At 44.2% G+C, this 22,920-nt stretch overlaps 1 protein-coding gene across 3 annotated transcripts in view; it reads right to left on the reverse strand.

Annotated features, from left to right (window-relative positions):
• The window catches only part of FANCC (FA complementation group C), a 2,534,829-nt gene that overhangs the window by 588,582 nt on the left and 1,923,327 nt on the right, over positions 1–22,920 (reverse strand). The window lies entirely within an intron of this gene.

The following is a 22,920-nucleotide window of genomic DNA, read 5'->3' on the forward strand; positions in this document are numbered from 1 at the left end:
TTGTAAACAAATACTGGCCCATTCCAGCATCCAATGATCAGATTAGAGCTATGGTAGGTGACAGTCCCAGCTGTACGTTTAAGAATAGTTTGTCTTTGAAAAGGCAACTTTGTTATACTACCAGGAATGCTACTCAAGAGGTATCTGGTAGGCATGGCACATTTCCATGCAGGAACTGCAGGGCATATTCATATATTTCTAAGACAAACATTTTCCTTCTGCTTTTAAGCTGACTGTAAGTCTAAGAATTTAGTTTACCTGGCAAACTGCAGATCATGTGCCTAATTTTATATAGGAAAGACCATTTGGATGCTCAAGTAGCGTATCCTTCAGCATTTATGTGATATTAAGAATGGGAACTCCCTTAATGCTTTAGCAAAGCATATTTCTGTTAATGAGGGGCAAATGTTTGAGTTTACAGTGCTGCAGTTAGTTCCTGTGAGTAAGAGGGGAGGTGAGTTAAACAACAGAGTGGAATTAGCTGAGATGGAATGGATATAGCAAGGGTACAAGCAGATAAAACACCAGGAATTAATGCTGCTATACCTTTAAAAGCTGCCTTGAAGAAATGTAGATCTCATCAGACAGTTAATTAATTTTTTATTGGTTGTTTTTTATCATTTTATTTGATTTAAATGTGGTTGTTTTAGTTGTATAGTTCTAATGAAGCACATACCGTGTGAAAGCGCTTATCCAGTTTTATCCCCTAAATAAATTATGTATGCTCATTGCTGTGGTGGTCCCTGGATGTTATTTATTTTTACATTTGCAATTCATTCATCTGAGTGACCTTTGGCTGCTGGTGATTTTATTTTTTATATTGTTTTAAAGATGTGGGATTGCAACCCACACAGAAGTTATATGCTCTCTGGCATTTTTATATGCTTATTCCTGCTGAATAATGCCACAAGCTTGGACAGTAGGTAGTTGTCTAGGGGAGTTATCTATGTTGACCTCCTTGGCAAGCTGAGGATATTTAACTTAAGCAGCATCTCCTGCGCTATGTTAGTCGAAAGTTAAGAGATGCTGAAAGATGTTCAACCACAGAAAGAGAATGCTTGGCTGTGAAGTGGGCCTTCTATTCTCTAAAATTTTATTTATTAGGTAGAGACTTCAATCTAATAGGATGGCGCAGTGGTGCAGCGGTTAACGTTGGTGCCTCACAGTCAGAGTTCTCCAGTTCGATTATTGGCCGGGGTGCCTTCCGTGCAGAGTCTGCATGTACACCCTGCATTCATGTGTTTTTTCTCTGGGTGTTCCGGTTTCCTTCCATGGTACAAAGACATGCATCTGAAACGCTTCTCCCTGGGCCTCTGCTGAAAACTGGCTCATTGCAAGTTGGACTTTCCTGGTAAACAAATGTTAAATAAATAAACAGTAATAGCAATTCCTGAATTTAATGGCTGAGTAGACAACAACAGGGTAATACAAAATGATGTTGTTCTGCTATCCCATCAACCAACTCTTCCAAGTACACTGTCATCCACAGACCTGGACTGGCTAATAGGAATATTATGGGCTGTTTAGATCCTTCAATCTAATTCAGAGTCCAAAACAAATGGTGCTGCGCTGGGTTGGGGTTGGGGGGAGTAGCTGTGCTGTGTGTGTAAAATTAAGTATATGGTTTTAAATGTACCCTGTGCCTTGAAAGGTTCACAAAAAGTAGTCAGTCTATCTAACACATTAGCTACATTAATGAGAAACTAAATGACAATCAAAGATGCATAAAAGGTTATAGCCTGAAAGAGAAAGCTGGTTCCTTAGTCAGGAGGATCACCACACGTCAGACCACAGGCTCTGATGCAAAATTTGTGGTTCCTGGATTTAGATGGTCCCAATCAGGACTTGATTTGGATGTGTCCTGAATGAAGATCAGGTTAATATTTTTGTGCAGACCAGGAATGAGGCCTAGCCAAGGCCTACAGCTGTGGACTATAACTTACGGCCAGTTTCCTAGAAGGGCTGTGTGACACTGAGCTGCTGTGTAACAAAACTGGTGGAATTATCTCTAAGAACTGCAAACTTGAAATAACGTAGCATACAAACAGTGTATGTATAGGTTCATAGGTGTGTGCTAGGCTAATGGCCCTGGAGCCTTTACAAACCTAGCCCATAGGATTACCATGGCATCGTGCCACCCGACCTTAGTTCCCAGTGCCTCTGTCGAGTAAAGCCACTGGAATAATCCCTGGTGTAAATTTTTCTATTTCCCATCCACTCATCAAGATTTCTGTTGAAGAAGGCCAGTGAGGTGCTCTGCTTGGCATGTATAGGAAGTATATTCTGTAGCATGGCCAGTCCCTGGGTTATAAGTCTGTCCCGCCAGCATGTTCTGTTGATTGTGGTAATGAGGTTGAGGTCTCTGGAGTGTGTGGTGTGGAGGGATTGGGATTTCTTTAGATGTAGCATTTCTAACAGAGCTGGGTCAGGCATAGCTTTGTAAGTCAACCTCTAAGTAGATGATATGAGACAGAGATTAGTTGGAGTTTTTTGAGTCTGTTCATAGAGGACAAATGTTTAATGCCTAGGATCCTCTTTGTGAGGTACTTTTGTGGCCTCTCCAGTTGTTGCAGGTGTTTAGTGAGGTACATGCCAAATGAGGCATTGTACTGAATGACTGGCCTAATGAGGGAAGAGTAGAGGGAGACAATGACCTCTTTCTTCCTGGATGCAAAACCCTTAGTAATGAGATGTGCAACATAGAAGACCTTTCTGACCAGAGTGGCAATGTGGTGGTAAAAAGAGAGGTTGCTGTCAACCTGTGTTCCCAGATCTCTTATAATACCGTCTGTGTTTGATGGACTACCATCGATGTGGTAATTCATGAGAACTGGGTTTTTACCAAAAGGGATGACAACACATTTTTTGACATTGAGCTTAAGGCCATGGTTCTGACACCAGTCGTTGGTCTCAGTGAGGCCTTTCTGTAGGATGTCAACATCACTTGGGGAGTTAATAATAACTCCCAACTTGCAATTGTCTGTGAACGTTGTCAGCCAGAGTCTCTTCATGTTGGCTTGGACTTCACAGAAGTAGATACCAAACAGGAGAGGACTCAGGACCAAACCCTGTGGGACTCCACTCGTGACTAGTCAGCAGTCTGACTTGGAGTCAGCTACTTTCACACTGCGGGTTCTACCTGTGAGCCAGTTTGCAACCCACCTAGTGATACAGGGGCTGATGCCTAGCTTAGTGAGTTTTTCTATGAATCCTGAGTGGGGAATGGTATCAAACGCCTTGGCCAGATCAAGGTAGGCTGTATGAACCACCTTGCCCTCATCCACAGCTCTGATGACTGACTCAAAGAAGTTGACCAAGTTAAGCAGCCACGATCTACCTTTCACAAAACCAAACTGTGTGGGATCCAGAGTTTGGAGATTCCCTATATCCTTGTTTATTAAGTCCATGATGATGCGCTCCATAGCTTTGCATATCAGACTCGTCAGGCTAATGGGACGATAGTTCCCAGGGTCTGTAGTCACACCTGCTTTGCGGAGAGTGATGACTGTAGCAGTGCGCCATTCAGTTGGGACAAAGCCTGAGGTGAAGCTGTGATAGAACAGGGCAAAAAGGTGAGGTGCCAGTTCAATCTGTAGTTCATGTAGAATACAGCCAGGGATATTGTCAGGTCCCATAGAAGCTGTATTCTTGGCCTTAGACAGTGCTGTTTTAACCTATGCAACAGTAATACTGGGTGCCTGGCAATCTACTGGTATTGTGACTGGTCCATTGGGGGGGATAAAGTTAGCACTGCATCTGTCGGCCAGTATATTAGTAATATCTATTGGCTCAGTACAGGAGGTACCATTGTGCAGTAGCTCAGAGCAAATCTGGGTATTGCCGTGGAGATTCTTTACATAACTATAGACGGCCTTGTGGTTGTCTTTACTATCTGCTGCAATTCTGTTTCTATAGCTAGCTCTAGAGGATTTGATGAGGGATCGCAACTTTTTGTTGAGGTTGATAAGGGAGTTTTTCCATTCTTGGCACTTCACCTTATTCCACATCAGTTTCCTCCTTCTGATGCAGTTTGTTTATGGCAGGGGTCCACCAGATTGGCTTCCTTTTTTGGAGGAGAGCATCTTGGTTCTATTGGGTATTGCGATAGCCATGCATTTGTGTACGTATTCATACAGGGCATTAGTGTATGATTCGGCGGTCATGCAGCTGTTCTCCAATTGCATGGGTGCCGTGAAGTTAGCCACCTCTGTTTTTAGGAGCCCAAAGTTAGCTTTGAAGAAGTTTTTCATGTTGGTTACCTTTGCGGGCGGGGTGGGGGGGTGGGAGGGATGTGGATTTCCAAGGTGATTCGTTTGTGGTCAGATCTAACCAGGGAGGAGTTGACTATTGGTATAGAGCAATGGTCGCCCATGTTAGTAATGACCAGGTCAAGGATGTTGCTACCTCTAGTGGGGGTAAGAACGAATATGGAAACACCACCGCCTTTGGAGCTTCAGTCCACTTTCTGGGGCCAAAAAGTGTGGAATGAGTTATAAGCTGGTAGTGTAGGGGTGCCTTCTGCTGCCTTGAACCAGGTCTCTGTTACAGCCCAAATGTCAGTGTTCTCCATTTTAGGAGTGCTTCGAGTGAGTGCATTTTGAGATTTAGACTTCTAGCACTGAGCAGCATGATCCTCAGACTGCATTTGTTTGTAGCTGTTACGGTGGTAATTTGGTCTCTGGAACACCGCCTAAAAAAAGGCACTATAGGAGTGGCAATAGCCTTAGTCAGTAACCGGAAGCCCAGGGGTGACAGATGCAGGCCATCTCTGGCCAAGCATCGAGGTCTGTCAATCACATCATTCCAGGCAGACAGATACTGGATCCCCTTAGAATGACACCAGGAACTTAGCCAATTGTTGAAATCAATCATTTTCTGCTTGTACTGTGGTATCATTCTGGGTGATGGTAAGATGCTGCTCAGGGCTAGGGTCATACTCGCCTGGGATACATAATCCGAGAGCTCCTCTGTGTCTCTTTTCATGTAGTCCAGGGAGGTACATCTCAGGTCATTCACACCCACATGTACAATGACAGAGTCATATTTGTACCTGTTGTTGAGGGACCTGAGTGCATGTGTTATGTGGAGGATACTGGAGCCTGACAGGCAGCTGACTGTTACTTTCTCCTTATTCAACCTAGTGAGTGGGACATTAGTGTGCTTCACTATCGAGTCACCTATAACTAGTGTGTTGGGCATGCTGTTTTGCTTTAGGGGCTTTGGTTGAGTGGCACACTGTTTAGGAGAATTATGTATCTCGAGATTAGTGTTGTGTTGTGGTGGTCGAGTGCATTTCTGCCTTGGAGGTCTCTGCTCTTTGGGTAGATTTTTATTGAAAGCTTACACGAAGGTGGTGTGTGGTTTGTGTTTTTATGCGAAGGCAGTGCTGGTGTGTGTTCTGGAGGGCTGTGTGTTCCATGTGGTGTGGTGCAAGTGTTGACTTCCTCATCCTGACCAGCTATTCCGGTCCTGGCTGGAGAGTGCATGGCATCCAATTTGAATATATAAGTGCATCTCTCGCAAGTCTGACTGTTGGGAGTTAAGAGGAGAGGGTTGTCAGTGTACTTGAGGCAGTTGCTACATTGCCTCAGGATGCCCAAGTTCACCAGGTTAATAGGAGAAAGCACAGAGAACTGACCTTTAGACATGCCTGGAAGGGTGGGCATTAATAATAAGTACTGGAGCTGTTTCCTTGTAGAACATTTAGTGCTGGCAGCACTTTTGTATACTACAATAATTGCTACAATAAGTCTGGTAAAGTGCTAGACTAATAAGCTAGTAAAAGTGCAGGAAAGGAAAGAACTAGCAGATCTTAGAGAAAAATTGAAGGGAAGACTTTGGCACTGCTCACAAGCTTACAAACAGTCCTGGATACAGCAAATCTGTATCTGGACTAGACTAGTTACAGGAATGGCAGGAAACAAACACAAACGTGGGCTTTTAAACCAGAAAGTTGAAAGAGATGAAAAAACTGCCCAAACAGCCAATAAACTAGAATTTCTGGGCCAGAAACCACTCCTCTTGTGGCAGATAGGCTATCTAGTGCTTACCACTCCCACTGATAAGCTTGAAGGCTTCCCTCCAACACAGAAAAGCTTGGGGGGACTAAGAAGTTTACAAACCGCCTTGGATACAGTAAATCTGTATCTAGATTAGACTAGTTACAGGAAAGGCAGGAAACAAGCTTAATTTTTTTTTACAGAAAAGTAGCTAAAACAGCACTAAAACAATTCAAGTGCAGTGCAAGCTAGCACACTTGAGTGTGTAACAGTATTAAAGCAAATACAGTTTAAATAAATGCAATTTATTCAAAATGTGTTCTGAATTGAATTCAATTATTGTTTTATTCAACACAAAAGTGCCAAAAAATATACTTATCAGCTGAGAAGCACACTCAGTCAGAACACAGGGAGATTCTAGCAAAGTTTTTTTTTTTTGTTAGTAACGTGGAAAGGGAGAAAGGAGGAGCAGAAGATAATTCAAGGTTAAGAAACTAAGTGGGTTGGTCTTCTCGAATGTTCTCTCTGTATTAGGTAGAATGACCTAATGACACTAGACTGGGAGGAGTGTCCCAGATCAAATTTACAGTAGGGGTGGGCAACTACAAAGCCACCAAGTATAAGAACAAGACAACAATAGGGAGGCAGGATGGGAAACTAAATCAGTTATATGATACACTCCTTGGCAGGAAATCAGAGCAAAGAAAAAAGAAGTTATGTACTCACCATAACGTTCCATGTTTACAGTCCATCTCGCCCTTCATTCTTACATATGGATTTGGAGCTGATCCTCGGCTCCGACTTGGCCGATAACAAAGCTCAAAGTCTCTTAGTTGGCTCGTGGCACGGTAAGTATCCTATAGTGCGCTAGTAAAAATCCCCAGATCTTGTTTGCTGCTGACTATAAAAGTGATAGAAAGGTTATCCACAAGGAATAACAAAGATGAACGGTCTCCACCCTACCAAAGGCAATACTATCCTGTATCCAAATGCTCCAAGGATACATGGACGGGGGTAGGTGGGTAGATTCATAAGAATGAAGGACGAGATGGACTACAAACATGGAACATTATGGTGAATACATAACGTCTTTACGTCTGCAGTCCTATCTCGGCTTCATTCTTACATATGGGACAGCGTCCCTAGTACCATTTTCTCGGGTGGCTCACGGGAATATATTCCTAAGAACCGTGGAACCAAAGGAGGCTCTTACCCCTTGAGGTCAAATACAATTTGTAATGAGTAATAAAGGTATGAGGGGTAGCCCAAGTTGCTGCTGCACAAATACTGTCAATTGGAACTCTGGCTTGAAAGGCAGCAGATGTGGATAGGGATCTTGTGTAATGAGCCTTAATTTTAAACGGAAGGTTCTTTACATTGGAAGAGTAGATAAAAGAGATACAGTTGGAAGTCCAATTAGATAGAGTTCCTTTAGAGACTGGCAGACCTATCCTAGTTACAGAAAAGGATACAAACAATTGGTCTGATTTTCTAAGTTCCTTAGTTCTATGTAGGTAGAACCGTAACTGTCTGTGAACATCAAGTTGATGAAATTTATATTCTGCACTGTTTGAATGATTAGGAAAAAATACAGGCAGTTTGATAGTTTGGTTCAAATTAGACTGAGAGCAAACCCTGGGGATGAAGAAAGGGTTTGTACGAAGGGAAACTCTGTCTCTATGAAAAATCAAGTAAGGAGGTTTGACTGACACTGCTTGCAACTCTGAGACCCTTCTAGTGGATGTAATAGCTACTAGAAAAATGGTCTTCCAAGACAGAAACTTCAGTTCACACGAATGCGCGGGTTCAAAAGGCGGGGAAGTAAGTTTGGAAAGAACGAAATTCAGATCCCAAGGAGATACAGGTTCCTGAAAGGGAGGTCTCAGCAAGGTAGTGCCTTCAAGGAAAGTTTTACACAATCTGTGAGGCATCAGATTAGGCTCATGCTGTCACAAATGAAAATTGGATATCGCTGCCAGCTGAACTTTAATTGTAGCACCAGCTGATCCCTGATGGAAAAGTTCAGTTAGGAATTCTAACACCAAGGGGATGGATGCTGTGTAAGGATCTACATTTTTCTCTTTTGCCCAGATAGAAAATCTTCTCCATTTGCTAGCGTACAATTTCCTCGTGGATGGTTTGTGGGAATACGTCAGGATATGGGTCACTGCAGGTGAAAAATCATGAAGCCTGACTAGGGATGGAAGTGGAGCAGCCACGCTGTCAAGTTGAGGGTGTGGAGGCAGGGGTGAAGGGAACCTGACCTGTGCCAAGAGGTCTGGAACTGGGTCCAGAGTCCATGGATCGTCTAGGAGATGAGGCCTGAGAAAGGGGAACCAAATCTGATGAGGCCAGTAAGGAGTGATCAGAATCATTTTACTTCCCAAGGTCTTTGCTTTCTGGATCACTTTCGATATGTGCGGAAAGGGGGGAAATGCATAAAGAAGTCCCGGAGGCCAATTGTGAACAAGTGCGTCTCTCTTTGACTCCCCCGGAGGATGAATAAGGGAGAAGTAGCTGCTGCATTTGGCGTTGATTGGACTGGCAAACAGATCGCAGCAAGGCTGTCCCCATTTGCGGAAAATCTGTTCTGCTACTTTCTGATTCAGAGACCACTCGTGCAGCATCAAGATTGCCCTGATGAGCTTGTTGGCTATCCCACTGGTTGTCCCTGGGATATGCTTTACTACTAGAAAGTGCTGGGAAGATATCGCCCACTGCCAAACACTAGGAGCCTCTTGACATAGGGGGTAAGATCTGGTTCCTCCTTGCTTGTTTAGATACCATACCACTGACATATTGTCCAATTGGATTGCTATCATCCCTAGAGGAAGAAAGTCGTGAAGTGCTTGCAATGCTAGTAGCACGGCTCTCATCTCTAGGACAATGATATGCAAGTGAGCCTCGTGATCATGCCATGTGCCTTGGAAGGTTCTGCCTAGATAATGCCCCCCCCCATCCTATCTGAGAGGCATCCGTGGTCACAGTAGCAACGGGTTGGCGAGGAAAGAAGGGTGTTCCTGTCGTCAGTTGATCGGGCTGAATCCACCAATGAATCTTGCAAGATTCCGTTATGAGAATATGATGAGACAGAAGCAGTTGTTGAAGAGACCACTGGGACAAAAGTAGCCATTGAAGAATTCGCATATGCAATCTGGCTAGTGGAACTAGAGTTATGGTAGAAGCCATGGTCCCTAAAAGTTTCAGCACTGTCTTGATCTTGACTTTTTGTTGAGGTAGTAAGCTGTATATCTGTTGTCTGAGATTTTGAATTCTGTCTGCAGGAAGACAAGCCATCATGGCGACTGTGTCTATTTCTGCGCCTATAAAAATCACAAATTGAGAGGGTGACAAGGCAGATTTTTCCCAATTTATCGTAATTCCTAGCTGGGTACAGAGCTGGATGGTTGAATCCCTGGCTTGTAGGAGTAGGTCCCTGATGGTGGTGGTCAGGAGCCAGTCGTCCAGGTACAGAAATACTTGGAATCCATGACGTCTCAAGTGAGCTGTCACTACCGCCATACATTTGGTGAACACCCTGGGGGCTGTGGTGAGACCAAAGGGCAGAGCACGAAATTGGTAATGACTGGCTCCCAGCCGGAAGCGTATATAACTCCTCGATGCTCTGTCCATTTTGATGTGGTAGTACGCATCTTGGAGGTTTATGGAGCACATCCAATTATCTTTCCCTAATAGAGGGAGTATAGAATGCAGGGTTACCATTTGGAACTTGGACTTCTTTACTGATTCGTTTAGTTTGCTGAGGTCCAAAATGGGCCTCCAGTCCCCTGTTCGTTTTGGCACTAAAAAAAATCTGGAGTAAGTTCCTAATCCTATTTGGTCAGCGGGGATGGCTTGGATGACTCACTTTGAAAGCAATTTTTGAACTTCTATGGTTGCTTGATCCCTGTGATTGGGTGGAAAATCTGGGATCTTCTTGGGGTTGTGGGGTGGAAGAAAGAAGGGCATGGAATGTCCTCTGTTGATTATTTTTTGTACCCACTTGTCTTGGGTGATGTTGAGCCAGGCTTCTGGATACAAAGATAAGCGACCCTCGACTGGCTACAGAGAAGCGCAGCCGGGCTCCACATTAGGAGCGCTGTTAGGGACAGCCACGAAAGGAATTGCGGCCACCCTGGTTTTGTGGACCCCCCCCCGCCTCTAGAGCAACGTCTACCATTAGCCCCCCCCCGCCTCTGAAGGAGAAATCCCCCTGTGCGTCCATTAAAAATCTCTGGGATTTCTTAAACCACATTTTTTCGCCTCTCTGACCCTTGGGGTATGGTCTAGAAGGGACGGTAAAACGTACTCCCATGGCAAAAAGAGTTTTTCCTTCCTGTTCGCACCTGGTGAGTGTATCTTTTACCTTTGGTCCAAACAAAGAGGACCCGTCGAAGGGGGCATTGGTAAAAGTAGATTTGAAGGGCTCTGAAAAATTACATAGGCGCATCCAGGACTGTCTCCTAAGGGGAAACCCCTGAACCTGCTGCCCTACTCGCTCCATCTGCTGCATAGGAGATCAGCCTCATAGAGGAGTTAACAATGGAGTTTAAGATGGACAACTGAGCAGTAACTTTTGCAGGGACGCCTTCAGATGATGTACTTTGGAGAGTATCTCCTAGCTCCTTTAGGAGATCTGTTTGAAGCCTAGTAAAATGTGTGAGGTAATTCAGTGATCTGAGAGTAAAAGCCAATGAAGAGAAGATACGCTTCCCATATCTATCCATCGTTCAAAACTCCTTGTTTGGTGGATGGACAGATGTAGAAATATCCGCTAGTTCCTTCTTTGTGGCTGCCGCCACCATCATGGCATCTACAGGCACACCTTTGGTCAAGAACTCTTTCTCTTTGGGGGCTGAGAGAAATTTGTTGGGTCTTCTGGGGACTGGTTCCACGGCATCAGGAGTTTCCAACACCTTTTGACTAACTAGATCCAGGAGCTCATCAAAAGGTAGAAACACCCAAGAGGCTGAAGGTTGAGACATGAAAGCCTTCAAGTACACTGACTCCACATCAGAAGGGGTGACAGTGGACCAGCTGCCACTCTGCTTTAGGAGCTCTAAGATATTTATAAAGGAGATATCATCAGAGAACAATCTAGGGGACCCTTCTGACTCGTCAAGGTCAGTGCCCGAGGTGATGGACTCATCCGGGGAGTCCACCTGCTTCCTCTTGCATGTCCTCTTCCGAGAGAGCTCCTCAGAAGGATATTCTGGGTTGGTCTCGGAAGACTCGGGGCCATCCAATGGGGGCTCCTGAGGCTGTGGGTCTCTGTTGTCAAGAGAGAGAGAGAGATGGTGCTGAGATAGAGGTCGGTGCTTGAGGGGGAAGAGTATCTGTATTCTTGTGCGGAGCTGACGACTGAGACAGCAAGCTCCTCATCATCTCAAATGCAGATCTCTCCAGCTCTGAGGTCAGGCTTAGTTCCAAGGAAACGGAGGTAGCTCTCGGCTCCAAAGTGATCGGCTCCAAGATGGATGTAGGGTTCGAGCTCAACTTAGCCAATGCACCGAGACGTAGGCTCGGCACCGAGGAGGTTTGGGTCCAAGCGTCCCTGTCGGGGTCGACTGGTGAGCTTCAGAAGCTCCTAGACACCAAGGACAGCGCCGAAGGTGTCGGAGCGGAACATGGCTCCGAGACAGCCACAAGGGGTGCTGGAACCAAGGGTTCCACAACAAGTGGCACCAAAATCTCCGGCTCCAAAGGACCAACATGGCTCGGAGGAGGAACAGCAACACGGAGAATGCTCTTAGATGGCTCCAGAACTGACTGGGTCGGAGCCAGGAACAATTTTGGTAAAGCAGACGACTTCAAAAGTCTAAGCACTACTCTCTCTACATCCTCTTCTGAAAGGCTCTTGGAGGATCTGGATGACAGGGTACGTGAATTAGATCTCTGTAATATGGCAGATCGTAAGGTTGGGGAGACCGGAAATAGCTCTCTAGACCAGCTCCAATGCAATTTCTCAGTAGTTGGCTCCAAAGACTTGGGGTTCACACTGCAGTGTCAACATCGATAACCTTGACCGGCTCCGAGGAGAGTGGAGTCGAAGAGGTAGAAGGCTTATCCAATTTTAATGTTTTCTGAGGAGGTCCAAACAAAATAGTTGGTACAGGAGAAAGTCTCTTTGTCAACTCGACCTTCTCTTTCTTTGATCAGAGAGACTTGAAGGATGATGAACAGCTGGCTAAATCCTCCTCGAAGGAAGGCTTAAGGAGACCATTCAGTATTAATTTGTTCTTCCTTTCTTGGAGAACTCTGGAGCTGAAGGAGTGACAGAAAGAACAAGTTTCCTGTAGATGGATGGCTCCGAGGCGGTAAACGCAATTACTATGCCCATCAGTGATTGAAATTTTTTGGGAGCACTTAACACACTTTTGAAAACCCGAAGGTTTATGATCTTTGGACTCCTTCGACATGTTTAGTACAAACAGAACTTCTATAAGACAAAAGAGAGGACAAGGTCCTCTAACTTTAACGGGTCTCACCCTGTAAGAAAACTACATACGAAACACTCAACCGAAGACTAGGTCCTCTAACTTAAATGGGCCTAGCCCCGCGAATATAACTCACACACAGATAAGCAAACAACAGAGGACTGTGTCCTCTAACTTAAATGGGCCTAGCCCTGTTGAGGGAAAAAAACACCAGAAAAGTTAAATAGAGGACTAAGTCCTCTAACTTAAACAGACCTAGCTACTGGGAAACAGGAAAGAAGCTATGTCAGAAAAATACCACACATCGTAAATTTAAACAGCAGGCAAAAAACTAACCAATAATAGTATACTATTCTATTGAAAAACTAGAAAAAACAGGTCCTAACACAAAAGCGGACCTACGCTAAAAGGAAACTATGTCAAAAACTACCACACAGAAGGATACCACTCTGAGAACAAAAATGGGCCTAGAACGGCCAACACATTTTCAGCAATAACTATGAAAAAAATGGCAAAAACACACTACTATCAGTACCTATGGAACTATTACTACAACTATGTAAACTAAGCTATCTTATAAGCAGAAATATCAATCAAAACTATAATAGTAATGAAAAATATGGAACTAAACCACGGCCAAGCAAGAAGCACTTCTGAACTCGTAGAAGCAGCAAACGAGATCTGGGGATTTTTACTAGTGCACTATGGGATACCTACCCTGCCACGAGCCAACTAAGAGACTTTGAGCTTTGTAATTGGCTGAGTCGGAGAAGAGGATCAGCGCCAACCCATATATAAGAATGAAGGCGAGACAGGACTACAGCACATCAGATGTTTAAGAAATGGAGAATATTTCCGGTTAATACCTTACACACAGTGAAACTAGCTAGAAAAGATTTACAAACAGTGTGACAGTAAAAACCTTATTTATCAGGCCCTGTGAGGCAGACAATTTTAATACAACCATGCAGATTAGTTTAAAGCTATAAAATACAGTAAAAAGTATGCAGCAGACAATAAAAGTGCTATAAATATCTTAGAATAAGCAATAACTAGTAAAATAGGCAAGAAACAGGATACTTAATGTTACATATCACAGATCAGAGTTTTGCTCGGTGCCCCTCCTCTGATTGGCTCTGTGTGAAATGGCAGAAACACTCATAAGGTAACTTATCAACAGCAAAACTATGTATAATGAACGTATTTTTCATATTAGCGCCTACAAATATTTTTTAAGACTTGACAACACACACACACACACACACATATATATATATATATATAAATATGTACCTATATATATGATCTCCCTTTACAATCTCGAGATACTGAAAGCTCGAATTTCAGTATCTCGAACACTATAAAGTCGAACAGCCCACAATCCCGAAACACACAAACACGAAAAACTGAAATCCTGAACATTCACAAACCATACACCACACAACAAGCACACATTTCAACCTACAACACACAAACTACACAATCTTACACTACATCTACATGGGGCAAGCCCCCTCTACCCCCTACTTATATATACCAACTCTGAGATCACACTAACACTTAAGAAACGCATCCCTCACATGCAGACATTCCACACTCCCTCGCGCACACATACACATCACACATACACAAACACAACCTCCCTACTCTAACCCACACGCACAACTTACAATAAATTCACATACACTCACTTGCCTTCACTTCCGTAAAGCAACCCGGCATAACACTTCCCGTCCCATTGCTACACTGCATAAGCACGGATTAGAGCTATTCGAATTCTCGCTTATGCACATTCGAAATTTTACATTTTCGCCTTTATGGTCCCGAGATACTGAAATTTGAGCTTTCAGTATTTCGGGATTGTAAAGGGGAACTATATATATATATATATAAATCACAAGGAAACCAACATGGTAGCATAAAAAAACTTATAAGACTACAGAACAAGAATTACATATAGTCAAAACAAAACAATGAAGTTAAAATGTACAAAAATGCTCAATAAGAAGAAAGATAACTAGTCAATTTTTGTTAACAAAACCAATTCAGGTCACATTTTAAATTAGGTGGTAATAGATGTGATATTTTATTTATTTGACATCTGATTACCAGGAAAGTGTAACTCGGCATAAATCCAAGGTGAAAAGCTCCAACACACACACACACACGTGAGCTTAGAAGCATAGTAGTAAAAGAGTTAAAATAATTTATACAAATAAGATCAACAGAAGAAAAAAGTATGACTTCATTAGAGACAAGCACAAAACACACATGCACGCACACACACACATATTATGTATGTACACGCATGTAGGTATGTGTGTGTGTGTGTGTATGTATGTGTATATATATATATATATATATATATATATATATATATATATATATATATATACACACATACATATATACACACACACACGTATACATGTATGTATATATATATATATATATATATACACACACACACACACACACACACACACACACACACACACACACACACACACACACACACACACACACACACACATAAAATTATAGTATATCTGAATATTATGGAGAAAAGTAGCAATAAAGTACATGAAGTGTAGAAACAAACTTGACAGTAAAGTTTTATAGAGAAAGAAAGATCAAAGGAAGGTGCGAAAGAACATCACAAAAGAAGATTTAAATATGATGACACAGAAGGAAATAAGAGAGAAATGAGCGCTGACACTAAGAGCAGTAAGAGTTATAGTTGGAGCACAGTAGATTGCCAGGACGAAGGAGTGTGGAAGAGAAAGGCAAGAGACAGTGTGGAAGAGAAAAGTGTCTATATCATATCTTCGAAGGTTTATAACTTTGAACGTTTAAATATTGAATTTAAATGTTCGGTTATAAAACTTCTAACATATATAAAATAAAAAAAAGAAACCCAAACCTAGTAGCTTCCCTTTACCGCACTATAGTGCTATCTCGAAGATGGTATATTTAAACAGCGCGGGGTGTGGGGGGTGCAGGGGGGCTTGCCACATTGCCACAGATCAGCGGTTATCCAGTCACAAAAATTAACCGAAACTAGCAATGTTAATCAACACTATACCATTCCATACAAAATTATTTTCAGTATTAAAGAAAGCCTGGTATAATTAATAACAAATAACAGACCAGTAAAGTTGGTTCATTACTATCTGTGTATGGTAAACTGAGTGCAACTGTGACACTAGTAGATAAAAAGCAGCAACAGACTCTGGTAAACCAAAGAGTTTACTACAAGAATCAGTATCACTATTTGTTGTTTAGTATCCTTATCATCGGCTTAAAAGCAGTGGATCATACATGACTAAATAAATACATAAAAGGCTATAAAATACAGTGTGCATACTCATGTCACATGGTGTTTCAGGAGCACTAAACACAATTAAATTGATTGTACTTAGACAACGTGAATTTTAGTTAGAACAAATGCAATCCTTCTCAATCACTAGGAAATTAAATACCAACATATATATATTAAAAATCAAATGCCACAATTACAGGAAAAATGTCAGAAAAATGGAAATTTGGGTTTATTTACATACATAAATCTATTCTCTGACCATAAACAGTCAAAATTGTAACATCTTTTGGAACATAGTATCTGATTTGATGGGGCACTGCAAGTAGGTTAGTGTTGATCCTAATCCCACTAACATGTCTCTGATAAGATCAGTGAAAAGCAACATTCTTTTCCCCTAACAAAACACTCAAGACAATTACAGACAATATAATGCTATTATACCAAAAAATAAATGAAGGTATGAATAAGATAATGACCCCCACTAAAATCCTTATTCTTAGAGTTGCATAGATTTCTTAGGCTGGGAATGTTCTTCAAAATTGTTTCAAATCCAGTTCTCTTTGAATCTTCATTTTCAAGCTGCAGTATGTTGGTGTGACACAAGACCTGGCAATTTACTTTTAAAATCAAACAATAATGACAAGAAAAAGGATAGGTTTGTAACTAATGACCTTCCATGACACTGCAATAAAATTCCATGCATATAAGATAACAAGAAGTTATGTACTCACCATAACGTTCAATGTATGTAGTCCATCTCGTGGCTCCTACTCGGCAGATTTTTACTGGCTCAAAGTCTCTCACTGGCTGGGCTAAGAGGGTATCCCATGGTGCACTGCTCCATATCCCCAGATCTAGTTTTCTGCAAAACAACATATGTACTTCATACACACCTCACATCCATATAAACAATCACTAATGAAAGGGACTCAGCAGGTGACAACCTGTACTCCAAATCCTATACTCCAAATCCTCCAGGAAGGGGGAAGGTGGGAGGGTAAGTAAGAATGTGAGGCGAGATGGACTACATACATCGAATGTTATGGTGAGTACATAACTTCTTGATGTTATGTGGTCCTATCTCACCTACATTCTTACCCGTGAGACATCGTCCCTAATACCTACATCCTGGGTGGCTCATAGGAAAATACTCCTGAGAACTGTGGAACCAAAGGAAGATCTGCCCCTGGAGACCACGTCCAATTTGTAATGAGAAACAAAAGTGTGAGGAGAAGCCCAAGTAGCTGCAGCACATAGACACATCTATCTTGACAATCTAGCTTGATAGGCTGTGGATGTGGAAACAGCCCGTGTAGAGTGTGCCTTGACTGCAAATGGCAAATTTTTATCTCTTGCCTGATAGATGAAAGAGATGCAATTGGCTATCCATCTAGACAGAGTAACCTTGGATACCGGAGAACCCAATCGGTTTTCCGAAAAGGAGACAAAGAGTTGGTCAGACTTGCGGATATCTTTTGCCTGGTGTAGATAGAAGCGTAACTGTCTATGTACATCCAATTGGTGAAATCTAAATTCTGCCTTGTTAGAGAAGTGGGGAAAGAACACCGGCAGCTCAATGGACTGATTCATGTTAGACACGGAAACCACTTTAGGAAGGAACGATGGGTTTGGTCTAAGAGAGACCCTATCTTTGTGAAAGATTAAATATGGGGGTTTGATGGAAAGGGCTTGAATTTCCGAGACCCGCCATGCTGAAGTGATTGCTATTAAGAATGCTGTTTTCCATGTTAAAAATTTTAATTCCCAGGTAGCTGAAGGTTCAAATGGTGGTAGAGTAACGGCTTGAAGAACAAAATTGAGATCCCAGGGCATGACGGGTTCGGACACTGGGAGACGAACCAACAGGGTACCTTTAAGGAATGCTTTGCATAGTCTGTGTGCCATAAGACTAGGTTCATTCGCTACGTAGAAATTAGATATCGCCGCCAGCTGAACTTTGATGGTGGCTGATGCGGACCCCTGATAGAAAAGCATTGACAAGAACTTCAGAACTGAATCTATTGGAGCTGTGTAAGGATCGATACCTCTAGTATGAGCCCAGATGGAGAACCTTTTCCATTTGCTAGAGTAAATCTTTCTAGTGGATGGCTTATGGGAGGACGATAATATATGGACCACTTCCGGTGAAAAATTACGTCTGACTAGTGATGGAAGTGGAGTAGCCAGGCTGTCAACTGGAGTGTCCTCAGAGAGGGGTGGAACTGTCCCATGTGTGTCAGTAAATCTGGTAGAGGGTCCGGAATCCAAGGAGTGTCTACAACGTATGGTTGAAGAAAGGGGAACCATACTTGATGAGGCCAGTGTGGGGCAATCAGAATCATTCTGCTTCCCAAGGATTGCGCTTTCTGAATCACCCTTGAGAGAAGGGGGAAATGGAGGGAAAGCATAAAGCAGACCAGAGGGCCAATCGTGAACCACAGCGTCCCTGGGTGATTCCCCCTGTGGGGGGATCAGCGTGAAATAGTTGCTGCACTTCGCATTGAGAGGGCTGGCAAAAGGGTCACAGCAAGGCTGACCCCATCTGCTGAAGATTCGCTCTGTAACCAGGCAATTCAGGGACCATTCGTAAGGCATAAGTATTGCTCTGCTTAGCCTGTCCGCTATTACGTTGGACTTCCCCGGAATGTGCGTTGCCACCAGAAACTGTTGGGAAGCTATTGCCCAATTCCACACTCACATAGCCTCTCTGCATGGGGGGTAAGACCGTGTTCCCCCTTGCTTGTTGAGATACCACACTACTGACATGCTGTCTGAGTGTATCGCAATAGTCCCTAGAGGTAGAACTTCCTGAAGTGCCTGCAACGCAAGAAGCACTGCTCTCATCTCTAGGACATTTATATGCGAATGTATCTTGTGTTCTTGCCGCCACATGCCTTGGAGTGTCCTGTCGAGATAATGCCCCCCCCCCCATCTGGGAGGCGTCCGTGGTCACCGTGGCAACAGGGACAGGAGGAACGAAGGGCTTTCCCCCGTTCAAATTGTTGGTGCACAGCCACCAACAGAGGTCCTGCTTGTACCTGTCTGTGATTAAGATGAGATGAGATAGTGGGAGTCTTTGGAGAGACCATTGGACAAAGAGGAGCCATTGAAGAAGTCTCATGTGTAATCTCGCTAGAGGGACTAACATGATAGTCGCCGCCAGTCCCTAGGAGTTGTATAACCAGTCTTGCCTTCGTGTGTCTCAGGGGCATCAGTATATGAATTTGTCGTTGCAATACCGTGATCCTTTCTTGTGGTAAGAATGCTCGCATTTGAATGGTGTCCAACTCTGCTCCTATAAAGGTGACACGCTGTGAGGGCAATAAGGCAGATTTTTCCCAGTTTATCGTTATGCCGAATTGGTGACATAGACTGATGGTAGCGTCCCTGGTCTGAACTAGTTGATGCCTGGTGGGGGCGGTAAGGAGCCAGCCATCCAGGTATGGAAACACCTGGAATCCGTGACGTCTCAAGTGAGCCGTCACCACTGCCATACATTTGGTGAACAACCTGGGGGCTGTGGTGAGACCAAAGGGCAGGGCTCAAAACTGGAAGTGACTGGCTCCTAGCAGGAAGCGTAGGTGACTCCTGGATGCTTTGTCCATTTTGACATGGTAATAAGCATTCTTGAGATCGATGGAGCACATCTAAACTTCCTCTCCCAACAATGGGAGAATCGATTGTAGAGTGACCATACGGAACTTGGACTTGTGTACGTAATTGTTGAGTTGACTGAGATCTAGTATGGGTCTCAGGTCCCCTGTTCTTTTTGGCACCAAAAAGAATCTCGAGTAAGTCCATAATCTGATTTGGTCTGAGGGGACTGGTTGGATGTCTCCTTTTTCTAGCAGCTGGGAGACCTCTGAGGCTGCTTGATCCCTTTGACTGGGTGGAACATCTGGGATTCTTCTTATTGGCGGGGGTACTGAAGAGAATGGGATGAGGTAACCTCCGCAAACTATCCTTAGTACCCATCGGTCTTGGGTGATGCTCTCCCAGGCTTCCGGGTATAAGGAAATTCGACCCCCGACTGGCTCTGAATAAGCACAGTTGGGCACACCCTCAGGAATGAGAGTATGGACAGCCACGGAAGGAGTGGAGGTCTCCCAAATTGCGGGGTCCCCCTCTGCCTCTGGGGTGACGTCTCCCTGAGTAACCCCCTCCTCCCCTGCCTCTGGAGGGGGGTCCACCTTGTGCGGCAGGAAAAAACCTCTGTGATTTCTTGAACCACAACCCCCCCCCCCCACTGGGCCTTGGGATAAGGCCTAGAAGGAAGGGAAAAACGGACCCCTACGGCAGACAGGGTCTTTCCCTCTTGCTTGCACCTGGTGAGGATGTCTTTCACTTTGGTCCCAAACAAGGAGCAACCATCAAATGGGGCATCAGTGAAGGAAGACTTGAAGGCCTCCGCGAAGTGACACAGGAGCGGCCAAGCTTGCCTTCTAAGGGCGACCACTAAGCTCGCCGCCCTACTCGCTCCCTCGGCCGCATACGAGATGAGCCGCATGGACGAGTTAGCGATGTAGTTGAGGGTAGAAACCTGTGCGTTAACCATCTGAGCCACCACCTCAGGTATGTTACCTGCAAGAGTATCTCCCAGTTCTTTGAGGAGATCTCTCTGGAGCCGAGTGAAGTGAGATAAATAATTCAGCGACCGTAAAGTGAAGGTTGCTGAAGATAGGGTACGCTTCCTGTACCGGTCCATGATCCTAAACAGCTTGTTAGGAGGATGGACCGATGAGAAAGACTCTGCAACTTCCTTCTGGGTAGCTGCCGCCACCACCATGGCATCTACCGGGACTCCTTTTGATAGAAACTCTTTTCCCTGGGGTGCGGACAGGAATTTGTTGGGACGCCTGGGCATGGGCTCCACAGAATCAGGATTTTCCCACACTCTTCGACAAATGAGGTCAAGAAGTTCGTCGAAGGGTGGAGACACCCAGGAGGCAGAAGGTTGAGCGCCAAAAGCCTTAAAGAATACTGACTCCTCCTCGGAAGGAGTTTTGGACGGCCAGCCTCTTTGTTTCAGTATCTCCAGGATATCGGAGAAGGAAACATCATCAGAGGAAGACTTGGGGGACCCTTCCGATTCCTCGAGGTCAGTATTGGAGGTGAGAGACTCATCCTGGGAGTCTATGTGCTTCCTCTTGCACAATTTCTTTCTAGGAGGCTCCTCAGGTACGGACTCTGGGAGACCCTCAGAAAGTTGGGGACCACTCGTGGGGGTATCCTTAGGGCCTGGCGCTCTACTGTCCATGGACAGGTGAGTGTCAGAGGCTCTCGCCAGGGTGGTGGGGGACGGAATGACCAACCCGGATGATGTAGCTGATGATCTTGCCAGCGTGCTCCGCATGGCCTCGAAGGCAGGTCCTCCCGAGTCCGAGGACCGACCGGCCTCCGAGGCCACGAACGGGACCGGGGTCCCCCCAGCCGATGCACCGAGTGGGAGACTCAGAACCGACAGCTGTCCCGAAGTATCCCTCTCGGGCCCGACCGAAGAGACCTGAGTCCTGAACCCTGTGGACGGAACCGACATGGTCGGAGCCAATGTCGGCACCGATAGACCCAAAGGGGGTATCGGAGCCAGTGCAGGAACATCACTCGGAGCGGAGCATACCGGCTCCGACAACAAGGATGTGCTCGGAGGAGGAATCATCGAAACGGTCATAGAAACTGGCTCCAGAGCAGAGTGGGTCAGAGCCGAGAACAATTTGGCCAACACCGACGACTGCAGGAGCCTCTGCACTACCCTATCAACATCCAAATCAGAAAGCCTGGAGGATTTGGAGGAGAGCGATGGAGATTGGGATCTCTTGTCCGATGAACCATGCTTGACACTAGGCGACCGGCTCCGAATGGGCTCAAGAATAATGGGAGCCGACGCCGATTCAGTTAACACTGATACCTCCTGTGGCCCCCAGGACAGTGGAGCCGAGGAGGTAGAGCCAAAACAGTAATCTTCTCTGGAGGCTCCGAAGTGGCAGATGGAGCCGGAGACCTTTTCTTAGACTTGGAAGTTTTAGACTTAGACTGAGTACTAGAAGCCGAATTTATAGCTTCCTCAAATAACTGTTTCAAAAGTCCCTTTAATATTAATTTGTTTTTTCTCTCCTGGAGCATGGCAAAAGCTACACGACTCCTGTAAATGAATGGCTCCGAGGCAGTAGACACACACAGAGTGCCCATCTGTGATGGACATTTTATATCCACATTTGGAACATTTCTTAAAGCCAGAAGGCTTATGTTCCTTCTGATGTTTGGACATTTTATAATTAACGTTAGTGAAACACCTAGATGCAACTTACAAAAAAGGGTGGGAAACACCACACAATTTAGAACACCAGAAAAAACACCGTACTAAGCAGACTGAGAACCTCTAACTGAAATGGTTCACACACAAGATAGACACACCAGGAAAACAGTACTAACCACACACAAAGAACCTCTAACTGAAACGGTTCTTCTGGGTATTACACAGGAAAAACGCAATGACCAAAGGTTTATCCAACAACACGGGAGGACTAGGTCCTCTAACTAAAACGGGCCTAGCCTGCTGGAACAGTTAGGGATACCAAAACAACTAACACTCTCAAGCATTGAAAACACACATACAAATTTAGCGATCAACAACAAGAATAGCTATTAAAATAGCTTTTGGGTCTGTACTAACAACATTCTCAAAGAGAAATAGCAATAAAGAGGGTACTTAGCCACAGCCAAGTGAGACCACGTCCGAGCTACACAAGCGGCAAACGAGATCTGGAGATATGGAGCAGTGCACCATGGGATACCCTCTTAGCCCAGCCAATGAGAGACTTTGAGCTAGTAAAAATCGGCAGAGTCGAACCCATGGGTAAGAATGTAGGTGAGACAGGACTACATAACATCCTCTAATTTGAATGAAATCAAAATGAACTAACATTTACACTGGAGAGAGAGAGAATAAAAATATGGATTACTGTACTACTGATAGCCAACTTCATAATCCATGAGCCCTAACTATTTTTACCATAAAAAATGAGAGCTCAGCTATCACATTTGTTGAACCCCATAGAAAAAATAATGGTTACAGATATTCATTTTTGTCCAAGGTGTTCAAATCAAACATTTACATTGATATAATCCTCAAACTAGTTTGCAAAATAGTGTGTCATAGCTTATT

Source organism: Protopterus annectens, chromosome 17.part0, assembly GCF_019279795.1.
Source record: "Protopterus annectens isolate FY-2018-M chromosome 17.part0, PAN1.0, whole genome shotgun sequence".
Taxonomy (NCBI): domain Eukaryota; kingdom Metazoa; phylum Chordata; order Ceratodontiformes; family Protopteridae; genus Protopterus; species Protopterus annectens.